The following is a 20,523-nucleotide window of genomic DNA, read 5'->3' as shown; positions in this document are numbered from 1 at the left end:
CTTTGTAAAGAGCTTTCACATCCATTATCATAGTCAAAAAGCGAATGCCAACTCTGTTAGACAGAACAGACAATATCATTAACTTCGATTTATAGACCTGTACTGATTTTGCAAGAAAATCAGTCCATCAATCAATCACACAAATAGCAAATAATAAAGCCTAAACTCGCAAAAGAGATCTACTAATTTCTAAATAAACATGACTTCCAGTGTATTGTGCCACCACCTCCCTTCCAGCTTTAATAAGTGACCTGGATAAATACACAATTAAATGACAAAAGGGGATTTACAGGAGTTACTAGCGAACATGGCCTAGGTTAGTCTGGATTATTAAGGGCTATCTGGGAGAATGGAACTTGAAATAGGTACCATACTCTAAAAGAAAAGGAGAAATAAGGGCTTTTTCACTCCCTTCAAAAGTTCCTTGAGCCATCTCATCTATTTCTATGCTTTCATTATATTTTGACAGTTCCCAACTCTAGTCCTGACCTTTCTTCTAAACTCCAGCCTTGAACATTCAGTTATTCGATTGCAAAACTCTCAAATATGGAAAGCTAAAATAATTCTCATTCTATTCCATGTCCACATAAAAGTGGATTTCCTTCAGTATTGCCTGTTCAAATAAATGACACCAATCAGTCCCCAAAATCAGAAATCAGGGAACTTAAGGTATATGGGGGTAAGGCACTGGCTTCAGGTAATTTGCTTTCCTTCAAGATTGTTTCACTTGTGGCAGTTTCATTGAGAACCTTGTAAGATAAAGAGGTGTTGACCACAGAAGAGCAGAATAATCCACAAGATCCCTGACCATAAACCATTTTAGGAACACTAAATACTCCATTACTAATAATTCCATTTTATCTCTGAATGAGGTATGTGCTCAGTAATGCTTGTTGGCGGAAGGCACGAACAGGAGAGAGGAAAAGACAGAGGAAGAGAAAAGGAGAAAAAGAAATAAAAACAAAGGGAAGGGCAAGGAAGGTCAGTGGCAGAACCAATGGTCAAAAAGGAGCATTTATAATTTAATTTTAAAATATGTGTTAAAGTCTCATTATCTGACTGGGTTGTTTTTGTTACAGTCACATGTTGACGGCTATGTGTCTTTAATCACAGCACCATCTTGGACATGTTTCACTTCTCTCTTGGTCTCTAGTATCCATTTATTAAAAGAGGATCACTCAAGTCCAGAGTTTAAAAACGGCTGAACAAAGTAATGCAAAGGGCATGCGGTTAAGAAGGCATAACTGTGAGGAGCACAGTCTCTGACATCAGACTGCAGGGTCTGAATCTAGGTCCTGTCACCTACTAGCTCTGTGACCTTGGGTAAGTTGGCTTAACTACTGTAGGACTCAGTTTCCAAATCACTGAGATCAGTTGTAAAGAATTAATAATGTAAGTAAGGAGATCAATATCATTATATAAGTGAGTCTTCCTTTTTGGAGGGATACAAACCACTTGGGAATCTCATGGGGCCGGTGTGAGAAAGGAATTATGCAAACCATCTCAGGAAGCTCATGGACCACTAACCCTTAATTTAACAGCTCTTGAACCAGATATCCTCTAAAATCCCTCCTCTTGCAAAAGCCTGTGACATGAGCAGCTCCGAAACAAGAAATAAGTGATACCTGTAGGGTGCAAGAGAAGCAAACATAGGTCAACTACACTGGGATACTTATGACTTCCATTTGATTGCCAGGAATCTGTCAAATGAATATTAGAAACACATCTAAGGCCACGAGTCCAAAGGAAATCAAAACAAACAAGACTCTGCTATTAATTGAATTGTGTCCCCCTAAAATTTATACACTGAAGCCTGACCTCTAATGTGATGATATTTGGAGATGTGGTTTTGGGGAGGTGATTAGGTTTTGATGAGTTCATGAGGGTAGGGACCTGATGATGAAATTAGTGCCCTTACAGGAAAAGACACCAGAGAGCTTGCTCTCTTTCCCCTCACTATCTTGAGTATACGATGAGATGGTGGCTTTCTACAAGCCAGAAAAAGAGATCTCACCAGAACTTGACAATATCGGCACCCTGTTTTCAGATTTCCAGCCTCCAAAAAATGGGAAAAACTTTTTTATCTATGGTATTTTGTTACGGCAGCATGAACTAACATAGACTCAGTATCGAAAACAGCACAATACAAGGTCCTAAAGAGGCAACCAAATGCAATGAAAAATGTCCTATTTCTTTATGCTGTAATAAAACATATACAGTAGGGTTTACCGTGAAAAGGCTGCCTCATCTCAAGTGCCCAAATAATAAAATTTTTAATGATGACCTATAAAGATTTATTTTTCACATTTCTAATATTTTAAAAATAATTATAATAAAAAAAAGTCACTTGTGCTCTTTTTTACTTACTCAAGCTAACAAACATAAAAAGTAAGAGGCCATGAAATATGAGGAAATAGTACTTAGGAATTAGGTTTTCTTGATTTCACATCTGGCTCTCTAATACCAAGCAAGATAACCTTACCATTTTAATTATCATTTTTTTTCCAAATTATACACATCAGGTTATATTACTCTCCTTTTAAAGGCATCTGTATAATCAAAAAAGTTCAAGTTTATTCCTAATCTTCATAATCTGCTATCAAATTATATTTGCAACTACATTTCCCATAGAACCCCCCAAAGGCCCGACTCTGCCTAAAATCATAGCCCATAATTTTTTATGAAGGTCATTCTCTTAGCTCACTATAATGCACCATTCTGGAGTGAACTTCCTTCTATTCGCCAGTAAACAAAAAACTACACATCATTTTACAGCATGGATGAAACTGGAAAATATTATAAGTGAAAGTCACAAAGGAGAACATAGTGTTTGATTCCATTTGTATGAAATGTCCTCCAGAATAGGAAAATCTAAAGAGCAGAAAGTAGTTTAGTGGCTGCTATGGGGAGGTGAAGGAGGTTTAGGGGAAATAAGGAGAGACTGCCAATGGGTATGGGGTTTCTTTCCGAGGTGACAAAAACATTCCCAAATTGATTTTAGTGATGGTTGTACAACACTGTGAACATAATAAAACCCACTGAATTGTATACTTTAAAACAATTAACTATATGATATATAAATTATATCTCAGTACAGCTATTATTAAAAAGCAAAAACTTACCCATCCAACTAGGTTCTTCAAATGCTATATAAATTTATTCTCCCCATTCTGTCAGAGTTAAAATCCTTTAATCAAGCTTCCTCAGTTGTTTTTTGCACCTCTGGTCAACATATTTCATTCTGGCTGGCAACATAATTGTTTAGTTATTCCCATGTCTGCATCCCCTACTAAACTATAAGTGCTTTCAGAGAAAGAGAAACCTGTTGTCAGATATTTCCATTACCAGGCCTCTGCTAACTGTTATTAGGTTGTTTTGTGTACATTAGAAAAATCCACTTGGTTTTGGCTTGGCAAGTGGAGGGAGAACAGAATTTGAATCCCACTTGCTCTCCTGCCTTCAAGCAGGACATAATCCGAATGGCAGTAAGCAGCAGCTCCGCCTGTACCCTTCTTCTCACCTCCGACAGTCCAGTAAAAGATGTAATCCATGGAGGTACCCTCAGTAAATATGTAAATATGTACAGAACGGGAAAAAAAAAAAAAAAAAGTCTGAAACCAATCCTTCCAACAAAACACTCCCAGATTCCAGCAAAATGCTCAAGGCATTCATATGTGGGTTTTTCTTTACCAGTTGTTTATTTTTGTGTTACTTAACAATGACATGAAACGCGTTTTTCTTACTAATTGGATTCAAGGACTGTGGATGTGCCTGTGAAATATAGTGAGTTATTTTAACACATGTAGGTAGTAAGGAAAAACAGTTTCGTCTTAAGTTAATTTACAATCACTAAAAGAGGTCTTGATCCTATGAAAGTCCACCACTTACAGACGGAACAGCAAGAAAACACTGAAAGAAGTTGTATCATCGACCCAATTTTGGAAATTTCTCTCTCAGCTTCCCCAACACTTGAGCTGAGCACTGATCATTTGTGACCTCAGAGGAGTTAATGTCCAATCCTACTCTCCTGTGCCTGTCTTCGCCTCACTAACTCCACTTCTTTGAGAAACATACGTTTCCCCACAAGCTAGGCCAGAAAAAAAAAAAGAAAAGAAAGAAAAAAAATGGTCTACTATTCCCACAGCATCCTGTACTTTTCTTTTGTGGTACCTATCATAGCCATAATTACATAATTGTCTGTTAAACTATGAATATGGTGGTTGTCACTCCTGGACCAGAAGCCCTGCGATGAGGTTTGTGTCTGCCTGGTTTCTATAGTTCTTATTAAGGGTCTTATACCTGGCCATGGTGGGCACTCAAGAACTAGTTTTTGATTGAATTAATGAGTTCTTCCCCCACCCCACTTAGAGTATTAAATCTTTGAAAGCAGGGATTGTGTCTAATTCACTTTGGTATCCCCTGTGCCTGGCTGTGTCTGATAGGTTATATCAAATAATCCTTTTGTAGATGAATGAATAAATGAACTCCATAGTGGATTAATTATGAGGATCGGAGAGGCTATTCATGGTGCATTAATGGTAAATACACATACCGAGTGGATTAGGAGTTAAAGGCAACCCTCCAGGAAAGCTGGTCCCAATAAGAGATCTTGGAACAGCACCACACAAAGAAGGAAGGCAGAGTCAGAGATGAAAGATGTCCGTGGTCTAAGATTTATGTCAATTTCCTTGGGCTCCAAAAGTCAATTTTTACCCAATTTCAATGGGTGTGACTCTTTCTCAGCTGCGACTGGGCTACAAACCTTGTGTTACCTCCAAGCAGAACCCAAGAAAACCAGGCCTGTCGAAAAATAAAATAATGGCAAAGCAAAAAATAAAGCTGAAACAGGCAAAAGACTCTAGTAGAATTAAGTTGGAGTGAACATGCCATGCAGAAAACAAAAGGGCTGCAAATTGAAACGTGTCTTCCCAGTGGAGACTTGTCTAGAGTTGCACCATGGCAGCCTCCTCCAGGGGTTTTTGATGTAAAAAGGTCATGCTGCCAAACAGTTTTGGTAGATGCCAATGACAGGTCTCCTGAGGGGTTCAAAGGATCTAAAGTTTGGGCAGAAAACAAACCAGGCACATACATGGGGACACTAGTGCCACGTGCCAAACCCTGCTTAAGACATTGGAAATACACATTCCAGTACTGAAAACCTGCAATCAAGATGCAAAGAATCTAATTGTGGTATTAAATGACAACCACTATCAAAACCTAAAGAGCTAAATGAAAATTATGATGCTGATTACATGGGAGTCTGACAATGTGACACACCTGGGATCTCTGGAGAGTTCTCTAAATCTAACAGCCATCATTCCAGGGCACTAAGCAGGGTTTGAATCCTGCCTGGCTCCACGACTCAATAGCTCTGCAGGCTTAGGAAAGTTATATGAACTCTCTGTGCTCATGTGCGTCCTAACAGCCCTCAATTTAAATGCAAGCTCTGATTAATACACAGTGACTAAGCCTGTGAGGGGCAAAAAATTGCCCCTCACAAATGCCAGAACAGCAAGGCCCTTACATTCAACTGGAGTGCAATGTTTCTTTTATAAAGAGTACCACTCAGGCTCAGGGAAGGGAAGGGACTGTAGAGTAAATCACCGGCTTATCCAGGACAGTAGCCAGGCCTGGTGATCCATGATGACCAGCGCTATTCTCTAACACAAAGAGCTGCTGTCAGAATTAAGTGAGCTAATAGATGTACAGTTCTTAAAATGGTACCTGGCTCAAAAGTAGTGGTGTGTATGCATTTGCTATGATTATTGATATTATAATGCCCGCCACACATTTATATGATACTTTGTAGTTTATAAACCCTTTTTATATCAATCATTTCATTTACACCACACGACAACTCCAGGATCTTGATTCTGCAAACACAAATGAAGAAACTGGGTCAAATAAGACCGTGTGAGGTCCCTTAGTTTTCCCAGGATTCCACAGCTAATTGGCAGAGAAGTGCAGTTCAGAACCTTCATTTCCCATTACTGAGATTACCGCACTTCCTTTCACATGACACTACACCACAGATACAGGTAGCAAAAGACTACAGATTCTGTAGCATCTTTTGAATAGGGAATTTCCCCTGATCTGTCACTTGATAAATTGTTCTATGTAAAGGAAGAAACTCAGAGACATAAGCATTTTATTTGGCATCTGTTACAACTAGGTTCAGTCTAACAGAAGGAATATCTTCCTTGGATCTTAGCTTTCCTTACAGTCCATGGAGAGAGACAGACTGCCGAAGACATGGGCAATGGAGAAAGAGAAGAAAGGGTGAAGCTGCAAGAAAGAGGGAGGGAAAGGAAGAGAAATAACCACACAGTGATGAATAACTAAGCCATATCCCTCAAGCTCTTGGTGATGTGCCAGTTCTTCTTATGTTGAAAATTATAATCGCTGCCTTGCAATAGTGACTCTCTCAGCCTGAAATAAGACAGAGAGATAAAATGTGGGGCGTGACCCCCTCTTTCACACATACCTCTTCCATTAAAGTAAATCATTTCTCAAGTGAACAATAACAAAAAACTGGCCTGAGATGAGTGAAATCCTTCTGAAAGGGAGATAGTGAGGGGCTCATGGAGGGTCTTCTTACCTTGAGGGCAAAGGAGTTTTTAATTATGTGCTTTCATCTACCATCTATGTATGCATGCATGCATGTATCTATCGACCTACCAACTATAATCAAGAAAAGCAGTTAACTCCTTTCTTTTTAACAGAGTGTACAATAAAAAAAGTACTGAACGCATAAGTGAGAGACCTTGATTTTAGTTTTCTGGTTTTGTCACTAGTAGAGAGATTTGGAAAGGTTCCTAAAGCCTTCTGGGCCTCTATTTTCTCATTTGTCAAGTGTGGGCTTGGACGAGATAAACAAGGACCCTTCCTGCTTAAAAGAAAAAAGCTAATATCCTAAAAAAAAAAAAAAAGTCATGATGGTCAAGCCAACTATTTCAGAAAAGTTAAAGAAAGTGTTTGTTTCCTCCACAAGCCCTGGTTTTGAATGCAAGAAACATGCCACAGTTTAAAATCACCCATATTCATGGTTTCTATGGTGAAAAAGTCTACCACCAAAAGCCAACAAAGTTTTGCTTAAAAACAAGCTATTTTCAGGAACGACTCTCCCAGTTAAAGCCCTAATTCAGAAAATTGGGTTTGGCTAGTACAACACTGTCTTCTTTCTACAATTATTAGGCTCTAAAATGTGTGTGTGTCTTTTTTTTCTCCCAACAACATTTCGTTTGAAAAGTGTTTGATCCTGAAATAAATCTTCAATTTCTTCTATGTAGAAGAGAAGGCAGTTAGAGGTCTACAGTTTACCCTAATAACTTTATATTTCATACAAGATTATTATAAGCTGACAGATGCAAACCTGAAGAATTTTAACAATAAAGCAATGCTATCCAAAGAATGTTCCACAGAACACAAGACTGGGAAATCATCCACAAAATGGTTTCATTATAAAATAAATTTGACAAAATGTAAATTTAACATAACAAAAAGGAATGTTGTGGTTATTGTTTTTACCTATAGGATTTCTCAACATTAATCTTGCTAAATATTCAAGGAGAACCTTAAAAACGGGTTGCTATAATAACAACTGATTCCCAAACTAATTTGACCATTTGTAGAGCTAGTATTCTATGGTGCACACTTTAGAAAAAACTGCTATGAAAATGACAATGGATTATTATGACAAGGACATAGCTTTATCTATGACAACATCCCCATCCATGAAAAGTAAGCTCTACTATCCAATTAGGAACTTGCATGTTAAATTCTATTTTTATCTACACCAGATTTTATAATAAATACAACAATAACCAACTGAAAGCTTTGACAAAGTAATTTCTATTTCTGGAGACTTTTTTTTGTAATACAGAAGAAGCCCCATCCCAGGAGGGCTATGTTCTCCCTATACTACAGATACGCTCTCTAATATTTGGCAGTGCTAGGTGGAACTTTTATACCCCCTCTCTATCTTTTTCTCTCTTTATCTTTTGAGTTATTCATAGTCTTAACTCAAAATCAATTTTCTTTAAGGCAGAGAGACAATGAGAAGACGTTGGGCAGAAAGCTGACGGGGTAATTGAGAATGGATGCTGCCCCTATCCAAGGGAAAGACTGCTGCCTACATCTATATTTGTCCCAGGCCTCAGTTTTCTCACATTCAGAATGAGGTAAGTGGATTTCATGGTCTCACATCCCATAATTCTGACTTTTGGGGGTGGCTCATCACTATCTCTGAAGGCAATTCTAAGGACATTTTAAGCAAAGGCAGCAACTTAGAAGCAAGTGTTCCCTGTGCCAGATCAGCACCCCACAAAGGGTTTGCTTGGATAACTCTATTTGCAAGTTCATGTTCAGAATATTGACTGAAACTTCAATCTTGTTACTTTGCAGCCAGGCAACATAATGTTTGGCCAGCAACATGCACATTACAGTGCCTCATCAGGTCACTTGCTAAAAGTGACAGTAAATTTAAAAACCCCTTGACATGGCAGAGAACTAAGGTGGGGCAGCCACAGTGTTGAAACAAACTCAACAAAACCCCGCAGGTTGCCAGTAGCATCCTGACTCGTAATGACTCTCTTCTATAGGAAAGGTATTTAAACACTCAGATCTATTGCCAGCATATAATGTATTCCAGGAAATATACTCTTGCCTAAACTCACCCAGACTCACCTTTAAGAACAGAAGACAAAAGTGATTTTAATACTGGCTCCTAAGAAAAAGATGAGAAAAAGTGACACTTTGATAATAATAATAATAAAGCATTTATGTCACCTTTAAAAGTGATTTAAGAGAAAAAATAAAGAGCACTCACTAGGCTTCGTTATAATCCCTCTATAAACATCCAACATTTACTGCCTTTGTCTCTCTTATTCTTCCTCTCTCATACCATCACATAAAAACAAACTCCCTTTACAATACGCTTATTAGATTGCACCAGGGGGCTGGCTCCTCTGCCCATTTTTTACATATAAACCTAAAGACTCTGAAAGCCTTGCTCACATACTCCCTAGATCTCCAACTGAGGCCCCACCTGCAATAACAGCTCTCCAAAGGGCCTGGATGGTGGCCAGAGAGCAGTATGAGGGAAATGTGCAAAAAATCAAGTGCAGCAGACACTCTTCACTTAGCCTGGGAAGGCTTTTTCTCCTAGAATTCTACTAGGTCAAATTCTACCTAGAGTTCAGGTTCCAGATCAAACCCCAACTCTTCCAGGAAGACTTCCTTCATTTTCTCCACATTTGCCTCCAATCCAAACTAAAGTAATGTCTCGCTCCTCTGATGACCACTAACCTCTTAACTATAGCTCTGAGTATTTAGAGATACTATTTAAATATATTAACTTTTATTGGAAATATCTCTAGTCTATTCACTGTCACCAAACCCACTCTCTCTCAACCAAAAAAAAAAAAAAAAAAAAAAAATCCCTTAAGGGCAGTGACTGGGTCTGGCTGAATTCTATTAATATAAAGATAAAATCTGTCTAAGGAACTCATACACGTGTATCAATAACTATCAAACAGGAAAAACTCTATTATATAAGAAGACAGGGATAGATTAAGGATTCCAGGCTCGAAGGTAAGCAAGTTCATGTCAAATGTGTAATAAAGATCTTCACATAGAGAACAATACATCACTTTTAAAAAGACAAAGAGGGACATGTGTACTATCTACAACCCACTCAAAGGAGAACATTTGCAAAACGACCCAAAAAGCGACATCATACAAGTAAAAGAATGTGATACATGTTCACATTCTAGACGTCTGAACCTGCATTCATGGAATGGTGCAAATTCTGGAGGTTGAAAGACGAAAACTAAAGCCGTGGCCTTTTCTAGTTCACCTGACTTCCTCAAATGGGAACTTATTCTTTGCTCAGAGCTGTGAAGCTGAACTTCCAGTTGCACTGTTATTTTGTGAGTGACAGAAATGTGGTTGGTACCTGGGCTGTTAACATTAGAAACGCTTTGTGATGATTTGGCCAGCATTTTCCTTCTAGAAAAGGTTAAAGGCCTTTTTTAGCAAAGAACTGGATGTGAAAAATTGGACTTAAATGGTGAAAGAGAGCATCTTGTGGCCAATCTTAATGATACTTAATTTTCAGTTGAAGAATTCTGTAGTAAACAACCTCTTGACTCTGTACAAAACATTTTTAATTTCATGCCCTGCTAATCACACAGCTGTTAAATTCCCCTTCCCATCAGTTATAAAAAAAAAATAAATAGATAATAATTGTAATAATAATTTAAGAAACAGTTGGGCCTCAAACAATTTTTGAGTCCTAATGAATTTTCCCATCTGGAATTAATAATGTAGTGGATGGCAAAATTGCCTGGATTCAGTTGATATGAACTTATATTACATTATTATAAGTATCAAAACGTAAGGCTTTGAACATCAAAAGCTTCTAACATGCCTGCCACAGAATGTAAAGTCTACACTTCATTCTCAGACAAGCCTGGCACCTGATGTTTCATTCCAGCAGATTTTAATAACCTGTTTCCTTTCACTGTGACCTATCTCCTCTCAGCCACGATAGGTACTATAAGCATATAAGTACGGACTAGAGTTGGCATTATGGGCTTGATGATCTGGAGCCTGGAAAAGAGAAAATCATTGTCTCAATATTGCAAACATGTTGCTCTAATCAACTCATGGAAATAAAAAAAAGAGGCTATTGTTAATACTGGAAATCAAAACAAGAACAGAAGAGTATAGGGCAGACGAGGGTTTTAAATACCTGGGGACAGGAGAAAGAGGAGATCTAAAGGAATGTGACAGTGAGGGTGACCTCACTTTGCAGAAGAGAGAAGCTAATGACCAGGAAAGAAAACTCAAAAAAGGAAGTGGTGAAAAGAACTATCCTGTAAAGAAGGGGCCAAATGTACTGAAGGAACTAAAATAAGCATAGTCAGATGGACCAGAATCTCAGCAGGGTATCTTCAAAGGAGATATTCTCATATTTCTATGTATCGGTACTTTTCCCATAATTTCAACCAGAAAACACAATAGGCAATGCCTGGAGTATTAACATACTGTTTCTTCAACTGGCATGTTCCTATCGAAGGTTCATTTGCTGAAATCCTTTCAGTTCTTAAATATATGTCAAAATACTGCCTCCTTCAGGGACCCCCCGGCCTCATTTGCACACCCACTGAAACCTCCCTCTGATTCCCACGGCACACTTGTTGTACCTGTCCTTCATCACCTAGGTAGTTTCGCTGTGCCAAACAACCAGTTATTTATGTGTTTGTGTCTCCCATTGAATTACGAACTCCATTGAAGATGAAATTACGTTTAACCCTATTTTTTTTCCTCAGTGCCAGAGCTAGACTTTGCATAGTAGCCATTTAAGAAAAAATAGATGTATTTTCTTAAGAAAATCTAGAAGAGGGCATTTCCTTTTGTTGATATTCTTGTTATAATAAACAAAATTTTAAGGATTTATAAATTTACCCACTAGCAAACACCCTACAAATCCTGTACATGATAACTACTATTAATATTTAATTGTTCTTCTCAGGTTTAATGAGAGGAACAGATTATGAACACAATTTTCATAATCACTATCATGGTCTACCTGGAGAAAAAACACAATATAAATATAATGTTGCTTTTCCGACCTGAGCACAGGCTCACAACTGTTGTTGTGAAAATCCTTCCCAGGAACCTAAAAGAGCTTTCCTGAAATCTCAGCAATCCTTCGGCCCACCCTCCACTCCACATCGCATTGAAAACTACTAATAATAAAATGAATGAATCAACTATACAAAAAGTAAAAAAAATAAAATAAAATATAATGTCCTATGAACATCATTACATTTGTATAGCGCTTTATATATCCACTGTCCAATTTAATCTTTTCCATAAGTTTCTGCAGCAAAGGCTAATTGAATAATTATTTTAGAGATGAGGAAATTCAACTCAAGATGTGATTTTCCCCAAAACACGCAGCTCATATGAGGGTCTGGCAGGATGGTAAATTCAGGATTCAAGGTTCTCCATCCGGAAGTGTGTTCATTTACACAAAGTTGTCTCTCACCTAGAGTGTTTAACCAGGCACAAGAAGTTGATAATGTAGCCCATGAGACTTTCACATAAATGAAAAGTTACCTAATTTATACAGGGTATCGGATAGGTTCCATAAGAATAGAAAAGAGAGGGAAAAGAGAGGAAAGGAGAGGAAGTGAAGGGAAAGGGAGGGGAAGGGAGGGGAAGAGAGGAGAGAAGAGAAGAGAAGAAAAAGAAATAGAAGAAAAGAAAAAAGAAAAGAAAAAAGAAGAAATGAAAAAAGAAGAAAAGAAAAAAAGAAGGTATGGAGGGTAGGAGGGAGAACTCTGGGTTAAGATAGTTCAGTTTCCTGGAAAACAGGGGTCCTGAACTGTACTTTAAATTGTACTCATCAAAGCAAGCCCACAAACTGACAGTTTCAGAATCATCTAGGAGTTTGTTAGAAGTACAAATTCTCCCACACTATGTTCTCAGACCTACTGGACCATAATTTCTGAGGGTGGGATTCCCCTGGTGATTCCAATGCATGACGAGTTCAAAAGTGATGTTTGAAAGTTAAAAGACGAGCCGGCCAAAGAACAAAATGGTAGTAGTTATGTTCTAGGAGGTGGGAAAATTAGAAACAAGATGACTCAGAATCCAGAAAACTCAAAATATGTCAGCAAAGAAGGTCTAGAACAATAGGCTAGAGAGGAGGTACCCTGTTAAAGGACTAAGTCTAAAAAGTTACTATAGAGAATGCTGAACACAGGTGGCACATGGACTCTAGAATCATTCAGACCCAAGTTTTGAATCTTAAGGAGAGAAAGCATACAGACATAAAGAACAAGATCAACATGCAATTCAAGACTAGAGGTCACACGGGGTTCAGAGGTTCTTCAGGGGAGAATCTCTGTTACGACATAGAGCAGCGGTCCCCAACCTTTTTTGGCACCAGGGACCTGAGTTCCTATGAGAATCTAATGCACGATGATCTGAAGTGGAGCTGAGATGGTGATGCTAGCACTTGGGGGCGGCTGCAAACGCAGATGAAGCTTCGCTCACTCTCCCGCAGCTCACCTCCTGCTATGTGACCCAGTTCAAAATGGTACAGATCGGAGAGGTAAAACATGACCTCCTCTGACCAGAGAGGCACCCTGGGAGTCAGCTTTTCATCTATAAAAGAAGAGATTAATAATCCTGACACAGTCAGACTATTGAGGAGATTAAGCAATGGCTTCTAACATAGTGTCCAACATGGAGTAGACACTCAATACAATCCACTGCCTTCTTTTCCACTCAGACCAATGCCAGGTGAAAGGATGAAAAAGATATTGAGCCCTCTCTGAGACTAGTAGTAAGCTGCTGACTTTAACAGGTTTTCTCATAATGTTCACAGTGCAGCTTGCTGGAGGGGTTCCTGTGGTTGGTAACTATCACACTTAGACACATTCCATTTCAAGACCTAAGGCTCCTTCACTTCCTGCTTCTCATTCTTACTTTTTCAGTGGGGCTGAAGGTTCTCAAGTTTATCTTGGGCACAGCTTTGTTTCTAAATGACACATAACAATTTCCACAGGCAAGTGCTCTAACTTCTTCTTTCAAAATGCAGCTTTTAGTTACCCTGAGAATGGATCTAGTTCTACTCTTAAATGATCTGCTGGAAAGTGGACACAAATCAGTCCAGCCGGTTTGGCTGAAGGTCTACTGAAGTATGACTTCTAGGACATGCTGACTAGTGTTGCTCAAAGGAAAAAACAAAGTTTCAGAGTCAGATAAAAGAAAGCTGATTTCTGTCCCACAGGACTTCCTGAAAGATTTAGCATGCTAATGTACCCTGTCAATATCTAAGAGGGCTTCAGAGCACGCACCACTTTTCAGGCTATGTGACCACTCTTTCTCGACTAATGGGTCCTTGGACTAGTACTTAAGGACCATGAATAAGAAAATGATGAGTCAAAGCATGATTTAGGTAAGACAGGGACCATCTATTTGCATAAAGTCAATTCCCAGAAAGATTGTGATGTGTTTTTTTGGTAAACTTTTTTATCTTCCCATTCACTACCCTACTCACCAGCCCCTTTCTCTCCCTATTCCTCAATGCATACTGTTTTGGAAAGGATGCTAAACTAATTAGCATTCAATGAACTAGTACTTTCTTTTTCACTGCCCTGCACACTGGTACCTCTATTCCATGGGTCATTCCTTTTGTTTAGGAAGCATCTCCCTGTACCAATATTCCACCCATCAAGGCCAATTTAAATGTCACTTCCCCCAGGAAGCCTTCCTTGATCTCCTACCCTCCGCCTCAGTTGGAAACGATCATTCCTTTTTCTTCTCTGACCTTTAGCTGTGTGCTGTCTCACCTTCAACAGTTGGTTTACCCTTATCCTAATACTTTCACACCTATCATCTTGTTTCAGCCTCATGACATCCTGGGAGGTAAATCAGGAAGGAATATACTAACTGTATGAAGACAATGTAGCTTAGTAATTAAAAGAGCAGTGGCTGGAGTTACACTACCTGAGTTCAAGTCCTGGCTTTACCTTTTATAAACCAAGTGACTTCGAGGAAGTTGTATAAAGTCCCTAAATCTCAATTTTCCATGAGTAAAATAATGGTAATAATGGTACCTTCCTTAGAGGACTAAGTGAGTTAATGATGCAAAGTGTGCAGAATAAGCCCTAACTCGATAAGCATTTAGTAAAAGTCCCAGGGAGTTTAGAAGTAGCCAGTTCAAAATTTTCCAAATTTATGTCACATTTCTTCCCTCAGTAATGCTATCACTCATCCATTTAGAAAATATTTCTCGAGTTCATAAATGAGCCAGGTGTGACCCTGGGCAACTGGGAAACAGAGAAGACACACATGGCTCTGAACTCAAGGTCCTAACATTTTAGCAAGGAGAAAAATGAGGCAGAAGAAAGTCAGTGTAAAAGTAAAATACCTAAACAAATAAGACAGCAAAGTGTTGGGTTTTGTTTTGGTTTGTCTTCGTATCAATCCCTCCAACCCAACAATCTATTAGACCACTCTACTTTAACCAATACCATATACAGAATGCTTCCTGTCTGATTTAAAACTATTTCTACAGTTCAACATTTGTTTAGAATGTATTGCCTCACCTCACCAACTTCTTTAGGGAACAAGCCAGGAATTGCTCCTGAGTTTTCTTCTCATTTTCCTATATATGTATTTTTGGTCATCCTTCCCCCAACCCCAATAAACACAGGTGCATCCCCGGTGGCTGATATGTGACTCAATAAAAGAGCATTCTGTCTCAGCACTCAGCAACTGCTTCTGAACTCACAGTGTTTTTATGAGATTTGTTACCAGAGGGGCATTTCACGATAAGAAAGTGTCATGCACAAAACTACAGACTTGACCATTCTCTCCCCTCAGGATTTCAGCTATTAAAAAAGTTAAATCAAACTAATCCCATAATTTGATTCCTGAAAAACTTTGAAAATGATGCTTTTGCATCTAGCAAAATAGACATTAATCCTCTCTCCTATCTTTAAGATATGTTTTTTTTTTAATCATTGAAAAACATTTTCTCCAATTTGATTTTATACTGTTCATACCTGAAGGCTTTTCTGTAGTGTTACTAATTCATCTTCCTTCATCATTGGTCATTCTTACAGTCTCTGCCTTGATTTGTAATTCATTTTTTATTTTCCTGCCCCATCATTCTAGAGGATATACACAGGGATATGCTCTGCACGGTGGATCAAGGTGGTAATGGTTATGTGTGTATGAGGTAGAGGGAAGGAGAAAGTGATAGATTAATTAAACTTTCAAGTGCTAGGGGTCTACCCTCCTTGCCAAACTGGCTAAAACTCTCTCATGTAAAGAATAGCATTCATATCCTTGACCAAAAGCAGATGAAGTACCTGCCAAAACTGTGATATCTTCCTGTGTCTATATTTGTTCTAAATAATTGTCTTTGCTGACTTGAAATCTGCTAAATTGGAAAGTAAGTTTACTAAGACTGAAAAGATGCCAGGATAAAAATCAGACATAGATGGGATCTCGGTAGCCTTTCCCTTAAACCTCAGTATGGAGAATACTTTGCCACTGAAAAGACCTCCATGGAGGCCTCATGCACGCACAGGAAGAATCTGAGGCCAGAGCAACCAAGATCTGTTGATGTGGTTGCCCACTATAAACTCTCAGGAAATGAGCCATACTCAGAGAATGCTGGCTCTAGATCATTTAGTAGAGTAGTGATGTAAGCAGGAAAGTTGGTCTCTCAAGCAAGTTGGTCTTCTAGCTAAATAGAATAATATATAAAACCAAATTAAAACAAATCTGAGAGTAAAGACTGCTCAAGCAGAAGGACCCAGCGTCCTCACCACTTGGTCCACACCCCACATCTGAGGCTATATATCCACCTGGAACCCTGGGGCTCCTTAAAGTACCAGTTTAAAAATTCAGTGATCTAATCTAATTTCAATCTTGACAATTCTTCAGAGGAAACTAAGGACCAAAGATCATGTATGGTTCATGGATTCAGAGATGGTAAGTAGCACAGCCATATATTCTCCTGCAAGAAACCACACTGTCTTTGTCAAAACAAAATATTTATGTTCTATGATTCTGCCCTTTTAGTAAGATAAAGAAGTTGGTATAATCAACATGCCAAGCAAAATTTTTAAATGTCCCCAAAGTTAAGAAGTATGCAATAGCAAATAAGGACATCTAAATTAAACCTTGGGAACCCCAACTTGGAGAAACACAAAACATCTATTCTATATGTTAAAGATTCATGTGATGGTTCTGTAGTGAAAACAACAAAATACATAAGAGAAATTTTTCTTTCAGCTACTATACATAAATGTGTCAGGCACAAAATCAAACCACTCAAAAATGATGTGAAATCTATTCAGTTCTAAGTACAGAAAAACACAGCAGCATTTGTGTGAGGTGTGGGAGACACGTAACCTAAATGTGTTCCCTGGGTTAGTAACTTGAACTAGGAATTCACTAAAAAAGTGTGAAGAGCTTACAAGAAAGAGCATTGAGCAAAAAACATTGTGAGACACATTTGATATAATAGTCATATGATTAACAAACTGTCACATCAAACTTTCCTGCAACGTGGGAACACTATGACACTTCATATTTTTAAAACTGACATTTTGATTCATTACTGTAAATAGCACATTGGGGAAAATATTGTGACAAGGAACAGATCATATATATGTACATATATATGCACTCTATATATTACATGTGTATATTTTTCCTAGCTCTGAAACATTTTAGAATATATGAAACCTTTTCCTACAGTGACAGTGTAGGCTAGTATGTAAACAGGCTATTGCACTTCTAAACTACCCATTTCTCTTGTAAGTAGGCAGATGGACAATGTTTCTTCATTCCACAGAAAGTCTATGAAGCAGAAGGATTTCAAAAGTAAAAGCATGACTTCTAACAAGATTCTGAATAAGCCTGTCAACTCCAAGCAAAAGATGTTATAAAAGTTGTTTCAATTTACTGTACCTGAGTTCACAAAATCACAGTCACAAACATACATGAATCATTTCTCTTGTCTTCAGGGAGCGCCCAATCCACTCAGAGGAACGGAGACACACATATGGAATTCTAAAACATGAAAGGCTGCTTCAAACACGCAAGAAAGGTGTGAAGTGCTATGTTTTGTTTTTTTTCTTTTTCTTTATTTAGTGTGTATGAGCATTTCTTATAGTAAATAGCATGTTCTCTAAGCTATTGTTCAGAGTAAAATTATTCAACTGAATTAAACAAAGTATGGACATCAATGGGGATGGAAGAAATTTGGAAAGCTTGCAAGAACACTCAGATTCCCAAGACAAACTTTCTTCCCAGAGAAAATATGTTTGATTCCCGTCTGATACCAAACAATACCATTTTCTAACTTTTCACTTTACCTACAACTCTAAAACAAAAGATAAAATATCCATCCCATGAACATCCAAGTTTCTATTTCAATTTTTCCATTGGTAATTTCAAAGTTATTATATACTTTCAAAATATAGCTTTATAAAAAAACTAAAAGGTAATTTCTCTCTCTCTCTGTCTCTCTCTCTCTCTCTCTCTCTCTCTCTCTGTCTCTCTCTCTCTCTCTCTCTGTCTCTCTCTCTCTCTCCAGAATAGACCCAAAAGTATATTTGTCTTATGTGTTTCTTCTCTGGGCATTATATCATTATTATTCAACTCATCCTCCTCCTTAAACACCTGAAAAGTTAGATACAAAAAGGAAATGCAAGATCTATATATATCAAGATATTATACTCACTACAAATAAGCTTTGACTGTGTACTAAAATTTAAATTAGGCAGCGATATTCTTCCTGAGCACATAAGTTTTAAAAAGACAAACAAACAAACAAACAAACAACTGTTCCACACTTATGTTTTTTTCAGAAAGGATGCAGAAATGTTATCGAACTCATCCCAATCATATAAAAGTTAGAAAAGCATAATAGATATCATGTAATGAATATGGTAAATATTGAGGAAAACCTATAAAACATCATATCGACTAAAATCTAGGATTTAGCTGTAACATTCAAAAATTCTCATGTCTTTCTTTAGTAACCATAAAAAAAGTGGTCTGATTTTGTTATTAGCTGGATTAGTCAATTCATTTAGGGCAGCAGCCTCATTTCCCCATATACTGGATGCATCCGAATTTACTAAAAGTTAAAAGAGTCTTATACACTTTTGAAGTTTATTTCAAACTAAGCAAATTAAAGAATACTGCACTGTTTTTCCCGCGGCTTAATGAAAAAAGTCAGTTAAATTGTTGTCCAAAGCATTATAATAAGTCACTGTTTGAACCTGAGTCCTCATAATTATTTTTACAAACTTGTAAGGGGGTAGATTATAACCTTATCCTCCTCGATAGAAGGCTGAATCTCTGTCTATGGAACAGTGTCCCTTGCATAAGTAGTGAAGAAGAGTAGAAGTAACCTGACAATATTTGAAAATAGAAGACCCAGATGCAAATCAATCTCCATTATTTATTACTTGAAATGAATTTAAGCAGCTCACTTGACTTTTGTTTCTTCATTGTAAAATGAGGATAATACTGGATAGCATACTGGGTTTTATCAAAATTAACTATGAATGTACAAGAAATCCTATAGAATCCAAACTGGCGAGAATGTTGTTCCCCCAAATCATAATTTGCCAACTTTTACTGTCAATTAATAAACATTTTAAGAGGTCACCTGAATTTAACTCTGTTCAACTAACAAAAATTTACTCGGTGCTCATCATCTGTGATTTAGATTTATGCCAGGTGCCATAATTGAAAGGCGGTGGGGAGGGAAGGAGAGAGGACAAAGGAAGGGAGGAAAGTCCATCTAGGTCACAATTTTTGCCCTAGGACCCTGTAACCTTGTGGAAGAGAGAGCATTTCACATATGAACTGCCTGAAGAACACTTAACACTATAAAGTACAAAAAAAGAAAAAAAATTGGTGCTGACAATGGCTCATATGATAGTTTAATAACAAGTCTTACATGATGTCAGAAAAGTGTTCAGAGCAATAGAGAACATGACATTATTTTTCTCCTGCCCCTTTAAGCATCTACTTCTCAGAGAACCCATCTGTGGAATCTGATAGGAAAGAATCTCTGCAGATGGGCACAGCCGACTGACACCTTGGGCATTTACTCTGGGAATCTATCACCCCCACACCATCTACAACTCACCCTCATTTCCTCATTCTTTACTCTGCATTCCACTCCTCTCCCTCTCTTCCACTCCTCTGCCTCTCTTTACCTCCTCGGCTCATCCCTAGGGACAGCAATGTCCCCAGGCCTGGCTCACCTCAATCCACAGCCTTCTGGACTGAAAAGAGCCCACAGGCAGGAGTAAGTGTGGTACAACTGGAACATTAGAGGACTGTGTACCAGGAGACCTGAGTTCCTGTCCCAGCCTTAACCCTACTTCACTCCGTAACCTTGAGCAAGTCACTTCCACTCAATGAGCCTCAGTATCCTCAGCCCCCAAACAAGATTAGAGGCTATTTAAACACCCCTCTTGATCTTAAATGTCCACTGTATGTGTCCTGACCTACAGTTTCCAACAGTTTCCTAGTGACAACAGGGGGCTCACCAGTCACACTGCTCCTGAAGATGCATTGACATAACCACATCAACAGTTTCTATTGTGGGGAAGGTCAGGGACTCCTTCAGAAAATAGCTGATCTAAACAGAGCCCAAGGAGTGTCATGGCAACACTGCTCGCAAGCTGCCAGAGGTAGGGAGGAAAAGCAGCCAATATGTGTGTGCAGCTGCCACATTTCAGAACAGCACTCAAACCTTGTTAATATCAACTTGCTTAATACTGAGTTTCATAGATTATAAGCTATTTTTACTATGTATTTAACAGATTTGTGTATCGTCTTCTCTGCCAGCATTTTCACAGTCCAGTACAGAGGACTCTGCCATTGGAAAGCCTTTAGGACTTTAGGCCACCCAGGGTTAAGTCAGGAGAAAAAGGGAAGGGAAAAAGATGAACAGGAGGG

The 20,523-nt window shown here is 38.3% G+C and overlaps 1 protein-coding gene across 17 annotated transcripts in view; it reads right to left on the bottom strand.

Moving 5' to 3' along the window:
* Positions 1 to 20,523, bottom strand: part of LOC107505903 (LIM domain containing preferred translocation partner in lipoma) — a 607,668-nt gene that overhangs the window by 420,284 nt on the left and 166,861 nt on the right. The window contains exon 4 of one of the 17 annotated variants that reach the window (XM_016136312.2): positions 8,686 to 8,725. The exons of the other annotated variants lie outside the window; for them this stretch is intronic. The gene's annotated coding sequence lies outside the window, so the exon portion shown is untranslated. The remainder of the gene's footprint in view (positions 1 to 8,685; positions 8,726 to 20,523) is intronic. 17 annotated transcript variants of the gene reach the window in all.

Source organism: Rousettus aegyptiacus, unplaced genomic scaffold (genome assembly GCF_014176215.1).
Source record: "Rousettus aegyptiacus isolate mRouAeg1 unplaced genomic scaffold, mRouAeg1.p scaffold_m13_p_4, whole genome shotgun sequence".
Lineage (NCBI taxonomy): Eukaryota > Metazoa > Chordata > Mammalia > Chiroptera > Pteropodidae > Rousettus > Rousettus aegyptiacus.
This window is presented reverse-complemented; position numbering and strand designations above follow the sequence as displayed.